Raw genomic sequence first — 12,870 nt, forward strand, 5'->3', positions numbered from 1 at the left:
ATCCATCGTGTTCAATCCGCAAAAGGTTAAAATCGTTGTGTATCGCTGATTGAACACCGATCTAGTCGCGTCTCGAGAGAGAAAGTTCACGCGATGCCGCGGATGAACGACGGCGAGCCTGGCGGAGACGCGAGACAACCGGTGAGCCTTTCGTGGCGATTTTCATTTTAGATTTCCATCAGTCGCCGCGCACGCGAGTTGACGCGCGACGTCGGTATTTACCGTATCGGAAACGAGAGAGAGAGAGAGAGAGAGAGAGTGAATCTTTATTAACGAGCTAGCAATCACGCGCGATCTTCGTGGTAACACGTGGAACAGCGAAGTCGCGTGCGCGCGAGGTAGCAATTTAAATTTAAGTCCCGATCCATTTGGAAATCGTGACTCGCCGAGACTTCCCTTTTCGCGAGGCACCCCGTCGTTCAGAAACCCGCGAATCGACTCCGAGAGCCAATATATATTTTCGCAGACGATCCTCGCTCTTGTCGGTCCCGCGTTGCACTGAGAAAGAGAGAAAGAGAGAGAGAGAGAGAGAAATATCTACAAGATAAACAATATTTATTCGCGGTGCGAATAACTGTGTGTGTATTTGCTTAAATTTAAATTCTTGCATTCGAATATAGAAAAAACAATTGCCTTCCATGAAAAGCTACGGCCTTTAAGATTTGCATATTTTCTTATTTGAAAATCAATCTTTTTCAATGGAAAAATATGTGTATTAGCGTAAGTAAATATATTATTAATACTCGCGAGTAAATGTTTTTAGATATTCTCTTCTCTCTCTCTCTCTCTCTCTCGGTGTGCCACGGAAAATCGATAGCGATGTATTTTACGAAATTCGACGCGACTCTCGGGACGATCGTCTCGTCTCGGCCGAAGAGATAAATGAAGAGGCAGGTCGATTCGCGCGTAACACAGGAGATGGCTGTCGTTTACCGTATATCCTCGCGTAATACGCTATCGCTTCCTGTTACCTTACACGTCGGCCATCAATCCGTCCGGCATGTTCGAGGGCGCGTTACTCTGTCGCGAAACGTTCGCGCTCTCTCGAAGCATCGTCGAGCCCACTTTGTCCCTCGTCGAGTTACCGTAAAATTCCGAAAGTCTGCAAGAGGAGCACAAAGCGATGAGAAAGAGGAGGCACATGAGCGAGGGGAAGCGAAAGGAGGAAGTGGGGGCAAAGTGGAACGTGTTTGTTTGCGCCTTACGCACGTACATGTGCGCTCATTTTGCATTTTACAGTCGCAGTGACACACACACACACACACTTACATATAACGACAGGTCTGACTTTTACTCTAATTTCAATTCGTCTGCCGTCCTGCGAACTTACGGGACGACGGACGTGCAAAAATCTCCGGAACGGAGAATTAGGCGAGCTCGCGCCTCGTGGGAAAAATTGCGACCGTAAATCAGACTCTCGTTCGTAAAAGGTATTAGCTCAGAAATTGGAGGGTAAGATCTAATCTGTCAACTCTCCAACGTGCGAGTGAAATTTTCGAATAACACAGCGTTGTCTCAAGCGAATCTCTCCGGAGAGATTACGAGATCCATCCAGGCTGTGTTCAATTTTCGAGTTCGCGGGTGGATTTATCGTTGTCGTCTTCCCGTTGATCTTGCCTTCCCACTGTTGTCGTCATCGTCGTCGGTGTCTCGTTCGCGTTCTCGTCTCGTCTCGGAAAACTCCACGGGTAGCGGGGCAACAGATGCAATTATGCGGCGGTAATCTGCCGCGGTTTTATATGCCGGGGCGTATCCGACGCCGGTGATCCGGCGATTATTCTATCTGTGTGTAGTTTCGCTCTACGACTAGGGACAAATCGATCTTACAAAAATAAACACGTTTGTCGGACAGTTTGGCGCGACATTGCAAATAACGGAGATCAGTTTAGCGCGGTTGTTCGCGCGTGCGGTGCGCCGAAATAAAAGCGAAGCGCTCGATATTTCGTCGTCGCGGCGGCGGTAATACGGCGACTTATTTACGGGGGGGGGGGACTTTTTAAAATGCATAGCACCCAGGTCATTACACGGCCCATAGCGCACGTTTAGTCCCCGGCTTTTACCGTCCACCGAATCGCGAAGTCGTTTCCCTTACCTTACCTTTAATGCCGACGACGGGAAATATATTCGGACACGATACTCGAACATAATCCCTCGCGAATTATTTCGCGAATAATCACGAAGAATTAAGTCTCTGATGTTAACCACTCCAGTCTGGAGTTAATCGACCGCGCGTTGTGTCTTCGTTCGCTGACGTCGCTTTGTGTCTCGGCGCTTTATTGAAAATGCGACGAGCACAGCCGGCGTGGAAAACGCGGAAATATTTTCAACGCCATTTGTCACGTAAACGGTGAATTAGCTTTTCCGGGTATTACCGTCTCAGAGCAGAGACGCGCCTACCCACACACGCAAATAACCCCCGCGTCCAACGGCCGAGTCTGAGTAAACGCATCGATTAATTACAATACGGCCGCGTTTCTCCGAACCTTCTACCGAGAATGACTACGGATTTCTCAGCGTCTTCCTATCGTCGCATAGTGACGTATCCGCGCAAAAGTGAGGTCGAGAGAGAGAGAGAGAGAGAGAGAGTGCGATCGCTCTGATTCGAAGTGACGAAAAGGAAAATACGATGTATTTAGGACGCATCAGTCACTGTATAATTAGCAAATGAATGAAGTAATTCGCTGGCAAGCGTGGCTCGCTAAAACTCGGAGCTACTCGGAGTTGCGATCCAATATCAACTGGTTATTCATCTCAGCGGATGATCACGATCAAATCTAAATGTCACCGCTCGCTGAAACATTAAACGAGAGATATATATTTTTTCAGCGAAAAATCACGAGAAAGAGAGAGAGAGAGAGAGAGGTCACGCTTTTATCTCGATTGGGTTCCCACACTGATTCCCACAGCGGATTCCACTCGGTCGTGATCGGAAATCCGCGAATTTGACGCAATATTTAACGCGTTAACGATCGCAAGTGGACATATTTTGCCGGCACTCCGTAACTATCCGATTGCATTTTCGAGCACGTTGGTCGAGTTGCACTTTCGTCGCTTGCTGATCGAGCACCGTTGCGCCGGCGCGCATGGAGAGAGAGAGAGAAGTCTCGCTCGTTTTCCGCGAACTCGCGAAACAGATGCTGAGAGAATACGCTCTTCACGGCTGTTCCGAATTCGCCGGAAGTCGCGCGCTTTTAGCCATATTCTCATTACCGCGTGTAACATAGCTCGCGCACCGTCGATTCGCGCAACTCACGGCGAATAACGCACGTCGCCTGCGTTTTACGCGTGCTTTAATGTGACAAGTCAGTCATCGCGCGGTGACCGCTCAGCGACGGGGGTGACCTCGTCGGCATTCAACGCATCGAGAGTGTCATGCGACGTGCAGTTGACACGACCTTTCCGATCGCGAAAACATTTTCCAGGCTACTTTTCGCTCTCTGGAAAATGCGCTCGCTAATTTAACCGTGCGTTCGTCGCGCGCTTCTCGCCGGAAAAAGAGAGATTAGAGGGTGGAGGGAGGGTAGGGATAGAAAGGGGGGTAGGAGAGAAAAAATTAATCGATCAATCAATCCTTGCGCTTCGCTACGCTCACTCGCGTGACTAATTAACAGCTTTCCCGGAGTGGCGAAACGTACGGCTGTAATTATTTCGGTCGTCTGAAAAATCAATACAGTTTAGGGAGCGATTAAATCTCGCCGGAGACTTGATCTCGCAAACACACATACACACACGGACGTGCGGCATCGATAATACACACGGATTCACGGATGGTGATGATTTTAATCGTCGCATTTATACAGCGTGTAACGTATTGATAATATCGATTTTATTACGACGTCGCGTCTGCAAATTGCAGCACGACGCTGCGGCGCAGCAGCATTCGAGTTCTCTGATGAGCGTCGTACGGATAAATCCGCCACTAGTCGGGGGGTAACAACGGGGCTAAGGGTGTGCGAGAGAGGTTACGAGCGGCGAACAGGGGGATAGGTCGAGGTGATGGAGGGAACGTAGGCTGATCGACCTGGTTAACCTACATAGAGAAGGGGGAGAGAAGGAGAAAGAGAGAGGATGAAGGAGAGACGGTGTGCCTCTCTCTCTCTCTCTCTCGCCCCCCTTCGTGCCCCCTTCGTTTGGCGTTCTCGCGTCACAAAGAAGAAACTTTATCCGATTCTCCTGGCCCCCCCCCCGCTCTTCTCCTCCTCGCTCTCCGCCCCGTTATCGGAGAGAGAGAGAACGGGCCAGGTGGAAAACTCGAGCCGGCGTCGACTTGGACGGACGGGTGCTTCCGCTACGCTGAGCCAAGGTAACGCGATCCTCCCCTACTCGAGGAAAAGTCGGGAGATAATTGGCGCCGAGGGGAAAAGGGGAAGAGCTCTCTCGTGCGCGAAACAGTGTGTCGCGAATCAGGATTCGATTCGAGAGAATGAGAGAGAGAGGAAGTCGGTTTAATAAGTATCTACGTAATTTCGTCGCGATCAGATTCCGAAGGGAGGATAATGACACACGCGTAGTTAATTCGCGACGAAGAAAATCCCGCGCGACGCGGCAAATTGAAGTCGCGCGCCGGCTTCGGAGATCCGTCTTGTTCCTCCGCTCGCGAACGGATGCGGCGTCGAACAAACGCACGAACGAACGAACGAACGGTGACGCGATTATGAGTTAGCGGCGCGATTGCATTAGCAAGGCGGGGATCGATAGTATCTTCTTAGATCGCAGTCTCGAACCGTGGTACGAACAGAGCGGGAAAATTCGCTCAGCCGTGCTTAAGGAGGTTGTAAGGCTCGGTATCGTATTTTCAGTGGAGTATTAAAGCCGCCCACTCATTAATTAATTAATAATTCTGCATTCACCGGGTAAAATTACGTTCCTGTACATTTTATTACTTAAATAATAAATGTTAATTTAAAACGATGTTGAGATGAACATACATATACACAATATTACAAACGCGAAAATATATTTTATTTTTCGTATTAATGCAATATTTATGGATCAGTTGATCTAACGGGGATGCACAGATAATACAGATAGCAGAGGTATATAATTATTTTCATGTGTGCATATATGTATGTATTTCAAGTATCACTATAAGTTATAAACTTTACACCGCTGTATTTCCAAAACAAAATAATCGATGATTCTGAAACTGATATGCAACATCCGCGTATCAATCTTTAATATCATGGTAGTTTTTCATGAAAATCCTATTTTTAAAAGTTTGGAAGGTATTAAAAATAGAAATGTTGAAACAGCGCGCTAATCTCAAGGAACACGTGTGAGAGTGTCAGCTTTAGTTGCAAACATCTCAGCTGTATGGCCGATCTTTTCTTCATTGCCGGGGTAGTTAAATAATATTTCAGTGTATAACTTGCGATGCAAGTTTCATCGGATTCTTATCAAACTCGTTTTGCCTTACAATCTTTTTAAGGCCGGAGTTAACGCCGGTCGTCCACGTGCGGAAGCCACTCCTATACGCACGTTAGTTGAAGTTAAGCGAAGGGTCCCGAGCAAAAGTGGAGTAAGTCAATAATTCGCGGCTCGCTTCGGCCGGCGGATACAGTTCATATTTAAAGCGGAACTCAGATCCCGTCCTTTATTCCTTCGTTGGCCCGATCAATTTTTCATCGTCTTACCCACCGGAACTCGGGCCGATCGGCTTTCGCGAGCCGACTTTTCGGAATCGTCCCTTGGGAACGATACGACGAGTGGCGATGAAAGCGGCCCACCGTAGTTATTTCGCGTCGAATACAACGCGCGCGCGCAAAAAAGTTCTTGCTCGTTAATTGGCAGTTCAGGATTGCGAGATGCGACGAAACTCGTGAAACTCGCAACTCACCGCTCGTTGCCGCTCGTTACCATCGAAACGGGTCGACGACGACGATGCTTTTACACGCTCCGATTCTTCCTACCTGGCCAGCGGCGCGCACCGATCGAACAACGATCGTTACAACGACCTGCACATTGCGTTCTCCCGCGGCGCTTCCGACCCCGTCGCCGAAATGTAAATACACGGCGCAGCCTCCGATAATCCGGATAACTCGCCTCCAGACCTCGCCGAGGCTCGAGTGTACGAACACGTTCCGGTAGCCGTTTTACCGCCAGGCGGACTAGGTATTTAGGTCTGGGCCTCGTAATCTCGGCGAGAACCTCATGAACGGTAACGTGCAGATCGACGCAGTCGATATCTCCGATAACGAAACGAGTCGCTCTCTTCTTCGTCCCGGTTTGTTGTTTCAACTTTTTACGCCCGTAGAGCGAAATGCTCGCTTCGCCTCGTTTCGTTGGTCCTTTATTGACTGTGCGCGATCGATTTTACAGATACAAATAATCATAATTAACGTAACTCAACTCGGACAGTAACATGTTGGGCTTACACGCGTTTTCTCCCACTTTTCTCTCTCTCTCTCTTTTCCGCGTTTTGCGCAAAATATTATACCTCACTCCTCTATTACGCAGAAAAAAGTTCATTATGTGATCACTGCTTTATCACCAGCCCGATTCAATGAGATAACTAGTTTCCCGGTGGCAATCAGTCTGACAATAAATAAAAATTGACAATAAGCTTGGTAAATATAAGTAATTAAAAAAAAATGCTAAATACTATTTTCACAATTTGTTTTATGATATACACAGTTATTTCAATTGTATTAAGTTGATATTTATTAATAGACAAATGAATACAAAAACTTTGCCATTTGGGACATTAAATTCAACAGAAAACGTATTACCATGCAGACCTGAGAGACATATGATGTTACCTCAGCGTCGAAATCGCGGGTGTTATTCCCAAGATTAATGAAACACGGTAACGTCGTAGTAGTCCCAGTCATCACCGGTGATCGCGGCGGTGCTGCGAACGCGTTAAAAAAAAATTCGCGCGATACCGCGAATTCGAGTGACGCGCGCGCGAGCGAGTGACGAGTTTGGACGCGTTTGCTCACGTGTCAACCGACGCACATCGAGACACGAGATTACGATTTACGTCGTCGACTCGCGAAGTGAGGCTCTCTCTCGGCTAATCGGTTTGCTGAAAATTTGATTGCGGCGGACGAAAGCCCACTCCGAGCCTGCCCCGCACCCCAACATCTCTCACGCGCGTCTAAATTGAAATTCCGATGGATGTCGGACATAATACAGCATAAATACGGAAAGGTTAAAGTACGAAGCAAGCGAAGTGCACATCTCGTGAGAGAGAGAGAGAGAGAGAGAGTGCACTGCCGTAATAGTTCTCGCGCGGGTAAAGACGCAGACGGCGTTTACAGTGAGATTAAAACGGATACATTTACACGGATTAACACTAATGATGAGCTGTGTGGAACTCCAAGTTTCTCTTTCTCTCTCTCTCTCTCTCTCTCTCTCTTTCTCTCTTTTGACAGTCACCTCCCGCGCGATATTTACTCGCAGACGGACGTGTAGCTTACGAAGCTGACAGTGAAGTTACGTGCCCAAGTTACCGGGTTTTCCACGAAAAATTTATACGTCCACATTTAATGAATACATCGCTATACCTTTACATATGTATGAGATGAGTTATCAATTTACGTTGTGTACATACACATGTGCGTTACGCAAGTTTCCCTCCGCGTGTATAATTCGCGAGATCCGTCTTTGAAATTTCCACGATCCTCACTTTCACCCTTACGACGCGGCGGCGTTTCATATTTCGCTCCTGGATATCGCCTAGTAGTATCGCCCGTTCCATTATACCGTACGTTTTTAACTGGCGATTTAACCGGAATTTGGTAATCCGAACACCTTAATCGGCCGAATACACGCGGCTAATTAATTCGAATTTTGCGAAGGTTGCGCGACGTCGGGTTTGGTCGCGGCGGTTCGGACGCGCATTACCGTGTCGCGACATGAGGGACGAATAAAAGAGGAGCATCTCATTAGACGGTAATATCTATTAGAGAGTCAAAAAGGCTCGCAGGGGAGGAATATATTATAGAACGACAGATAATTAAGAGAGAGAGAGAGAGTGAGAGAGGGGGGGGGAGGAGAGACATTTATCGGGGGAGAAACGGGGGATATTATTATGCGCAGCGAGCGGAATCCTTTCGAACGTCAAACAGAAATGCATTGCATATAAATTAGACGTCAAACGCGTTTGCACTAAAGCAAGTACAATCGGGAACGCAAATGGGAAAGCGCGACGGCGGAGAATGAGTGAACAAGAGGAGAAGTAGGAGAAAGAAAGAGAGAGAGAGAGAGAGAGAGAGAGAGAGAGCGAAAAGAATCTAGCGTCGGATCGATTAATTGAATTAATCCAACGGATTGGGAGGTGCGCTAAGTCGACACACGTGTCGATTACGATTTCGCATCGTTTTTCCAGACGAGATGTTAAAGAAGAAGAAAAAAATAAGCTACTCCCTCCCTGCCACCCTCGATATATCGCGCATTATTCGAAATGGTCCCGTCCGTGTCTAAATTGTATCAATTATTTGCGGAATAAAAATGGGTCAGGTTAAATCCGTTCGTGTCGTGGAAACATTAAAGAGTAAAAAATTCTGCCCGATGTTATTCCGGAATCGATAGACCCGCCGGCGGTCGAGGGTGAATGTAACATCGCGGAATGAACGCGACCGCGCGCCGTAGGACCGGCAATTATTCGCCGTCGCTGAATCATTTCGTTCGGCAAACAAACGACCTCTCTATTCTCCTCTCGGCCTCGCGCGCTGCCCGTAGTCATCGTTGAAACACATTCCCGTGTGTCGGCCACGGTGGCGGTGCGGCAATTAACCTGACCGACCCCACTTTGACTTAGCGCATCACCGAAGCGATCGATTCGAGTCCGCGTACCACGAGTTTTCGTTCGACTCTCTCTCTCTCTCTTTTTCTCTCTCGGATTTTCGCAATCCTGCTGCAATTCTGAGCGAACGAGCCGTGTCGCAGTTGGCTCGAGCGATTCGCGGGGTCGTTCTACTCTCGGCGGAAGGGCTCATCGTCGCACACCCTCTGCACGCCGGGCACGTACGGGAACGTCTGCTAGAGCCGCACCTCCGTTCCGTATTAGAAAGAAATCGGACATCCGGGGTTTCCCGATGGAAGAACGCAATTCGCGCGAATGCTCTACCTCTCGGAGGCTCTCACGGCGGTCCGACCTACATTCGCGTTCGAAAACAAGCCGCTCGCGCGATTCGTAAACAGGGATGGAAATCGAATTCTCGGCTTTCGAGACTGTCGCGACACACTGACGGATACACGAGGTTCTCTTCTCGCGTGGTCTTTAGCGTCGGTAGGACGAGCCTCTCGAGGTCGCAAGGGAGAGAAGGTAGGATTGCGAGATTCTTGGTCGCACGACTCGCGTCGTAATCTCGACGCAAATAAAAACTTCCCTTGTCGAGCAATGGGGAAGACGACGTCGCCTGCGTGCATCGACGTAGGTTTTCTCTCACTTACTTACGTATCCTCTCTGGCGATTTTTCCGAAAAACGCGCCGAGATCTCCCGCGAGTTCCGCTCAACATGTTCATCTCGAGTTTCCCTTTCATCCTTATCTCGTATTCCTACCTTCTCCAGACCGGATTCGATCCTCGTACGTGACAGACGCTCATAATGTCGCTCCGTCACGGGAGACGTCATTCGTGTTGCGATGCACCCCCTCGATGCACGCCTCGGCGAGATCGACATGCCGTGGCAGCGGGCAAACAATAACCCTCACCCCCGAGTCGCGGAAGAAGCGTGTCGCCGCGCCTCGCGCGCGCGAGAATTCGATCGCGGCCGGACGACACGCGGGGGGACCGACGACACTTACGCGTGTATCTCGCGAATTTTTCTTTTCGGATACCGCCTCGAGCTTTCGCTTTCCCAGCTCGGGAAACCTGTCGTCACCGGTTGGACGACGAAGCGACCGAGATTTGCGCTCTACGAGGGTGTTCGTCGGCCGGTCGCTAGGTCGTAACAAGGTGCATTCACACGAGTACACGCACGCACGCATGTACGCACGCACACGTACGTACACACACGTGTACGCGGGGTATACGACGCGCATGCATATGCGAGGCTTCCTCGCTCGTTCGCTCGCACAAGTCGCTCAAAGGGAGGGGGTGAGAGAGACGTCGGACGCGATTCGCACGCAATACCTAAAGCTCCTCCAAAAATGAGAGATCGAGATCGACGAGAAGGTGAGAGAGAGCACCTCCCGCTCTCGCGCCCCACGTATGACTGTCGCATCGCGGTATACAGCAGCGGCAACGATGCGCAGGAGCGTGCGAACGCCTGCGCTTCTCCTCCACCGCCATCACCGCCGCCGCCGCCTCCTCCTCGCGGGGGTTAAAGTTAAACCCGCTGTTGTTGTTGCTGCTGCTGCTGCTGCCTCCGCCGTTGCCTCCGTCTCTCTCTCTCTCTCTCTCTCTCTCTTTCACCCCGTGCTTGGTCACCTCGGTCTATTCGACGTTTCGATTTTGCGTCCTAATATCTCAGCTGAGACAATGGGGATCGCGATACGCGCGATCGGGGCGCGACATTGCGATAAGACGAATAAGAGGGAGGAAAGAGATGGAGGTCGACTTGGGCGCCCTATATTGAATCTTTCACAATGGAGAGAGAGAGAGAGAGAGAAAGAGAGAGACGGTGGCCGCGATTTTGGCGTTCGACTAAAGAAGAGAAAATGCGAGAGCCGATTTGGCCGATTGACTAACGACTTCTCAGCAACATCAACGTGGATTTCCGCGTTGTAAAACTGAAGAATCCCTGAGAAATACCAACTTTCCATTGGAAAAGTTCGACTGTGTCTCAAATGAGCGCCTGAAAGAAGGGAAAGATCTCAAATAATTCCGATCTCAAATAAATCTCTCTCGTGGTCGACCACCGACACACGATAGGAACGAAACTCTAACGAAATTTCGCGAGCGTCAGTCAGAACGAAGATGAAGAGAAGTTGATAAGCGCGGGAACTGGAGGAGCCACGGTGCGGGATGCATTTTTTAAGCGCTGTTTCATCAGGAGGAAACACGGTTCTGCCGCCGTTTCGTTCGGAGGTTTTCGTACGGTTGCGGTAGAAATCAGTTTTCCGCGCACGGTAACGAGCATATTTCGCGGAAAATGTCTCTCTCTCTCTCTCTCTCTCTCTCTTTCGACGAGGACGACGAGTTTCGCCGGTGGGAAATTTGCAAATACACAGCGCGCACGGGCGCGAGACGCGAGCGCAGACTGTGATCCCGTATTTTCGTCTATCGACAGGCGCGGCGTATTTAGGGCAAAGGTCATCGACCGCCGCGACTCAGGAGCGAGCGGAAGCTTCGTCTTCAACCAAACGCGGCGCGCTGGCGTACACAGGTCATAATAATACGAATCGTACTTCGTTAATTTGTACATGCTTGTACATGCGTGCGTAAGCATATGTGTGTGCGTGTGTATGCGTAAATGCGTGTGAACGTGTATGCGTGAAGCGGAAAGGGTCGCGCGATAGGGTCAGCTGAATATTTCACGCTGTTTCGCAAGTGGATTGTAGGTCAGCGATAAATCGCCGAGTAATTAGGCGAGCCGCATTGTTATCCGCGCGAATCGCGACTATCCCCCCTCTCTCCCCCCGCGAGAAAGCTCGAGGAGCGCTAAGTAAAATTCATTCGCGTCTCTCCCTCTCGAGGCGCACGCGTCTCTGCATTTCGCGCGGGATTTCGCCCGTGAATACGGCCGTTTCGTCGTCGTCCTTCCTTCCCCCTCCCCTCTTTATATCTCACAAAAGCTCTCGCGAAAGTCGCTCGAACATCCACGCGCGAACGCGCATTATTCTCGCCCCTTCCGATATTTGCCGCGTATAAACGCGGCGGGGGGATGACATTCAGCGGCGGATTTCTCGATAGGTTTCACACAAAGCTCGCACGCGCGCGCGAGAGAGCGCTCGACGCAAAAAGCTGAATAAGCAAAAAAGATCCGCCCGTAAGGAGAGATCGGCGAATAATGCGGCGCGGAAAAACGAGCCGGCCGCTCGTGTCGCTCGTTAACGCTCGCGCGCTGCGGCTCTGTGTGCGATCCCTGCCTTTTTTCACGCGCATTTTTTTTTTTACGCAGAAGTGTCTCCGTCGTCGCGAACAGAAGAAGGGGTGCATCGCGCGTAGATCCCGCGTGAACCTTCATTCGCAATCTTGCTCGGAAACTCGAAGCGGAAGGCAAATCGGACCAATCACGGTCGTTTATTAGAAAAATAATCGATCGTGGTTGGTCGACTTGTTTACCGCCTACGTTTTAAAGCAGGGTTGTGAACCAGGATTAAAGGCGTTCACACACAGATTGCCGTAATCGTAAACATAAGGCGTACCGTGAGAGAGTTGTAACCAATAAACGAACGTACGGAACTGTCCGACCAATTACAAAGCGTACGTAAGCTATGCTTATAGTTAAACACCCGCAGCTTACGCATGCTTTATGATTGGTCGAACAGACCTATACGTTCGTTCATTGACTAATTCTTACGATACCTCTTACTATCCATATCGTGTCGTCGACGTGTGCCGGCGAACGTTTGAAGAAATTTCATTCTTTATATTTCCCTCCCTTTCATTTTCTCTCCCTTTCATTTTCTCTCGCCCGTTCCCCTCGCCCACGCGCTCGCCGCGAGCTTTCGCCGCTGAATCCGTCGGCCGGTTCGACGGTCACGCTTTTTCCACTCCCAGCCGCGAACGGAAAAACGTGTAATACCCGTTATTAAGTATCACAACGTCTCCGGAGGAGGGGGGGGGGGGGAATCTTANTATAATTATCCGTCGATCGATGTCGCGTGTCCCCTTATTCTCTTTTTTTATTCTATGCGCCGACTGAGCTTCACGCTCTACGATCGGCCGACTAATTAACCAGCTGACGAGACACGCGCGCGATAAACGCGAGAGCGATCGGCTCTCTCTTTTCATCGAGAATATGTTAGCTTAATATA

General features: G+C 49.8%; 1 protein-coding gene across 4 annotated transcripts in view; it reads right to left on the reverse strand.

The window, feature by feature from the left end:
• Window positions 1-10,153, reverse strand: part of LOC106747708 — a 35,279-nt gene extending 25,126 nt beyond the window's left edge. For all 4 annotated transcript variants that reach the window (XM_014625512.1, XM_014625513.1, XM_014625511.1 and 1 more), the window contains exons 1-2: window positions 10,082-10,153; window positions 972-1,102 (exon numbers count right to left, since the gene is read on the reverse strand). The gene's annotated coding sequence lies outside the window, so the exon portion shown is untranslated. The remainder of the gene's footprint in view (window positions 1-971; window positions 1,103-10,081) is intronic.
• Window positions 10,154-12,870: the final 2,717 nt, after the last annotated feature.

This window comes from Dinoponera quadriceps, unplaced genomic scaffold, assembly GCF_001313825.1.
Source record: "Dinoponera quadriceps isolate SergipeBrazil2010 unplaced genomic scaffold, ASM131382v1 scaffold1395, whole genome shotgun sequence".
NCBI lineage: Eukaryota > Metazoa > Arthropoda > Insecta > Hymenoptera > Formicidae > Dinoponera > Dinoponera quadriceps.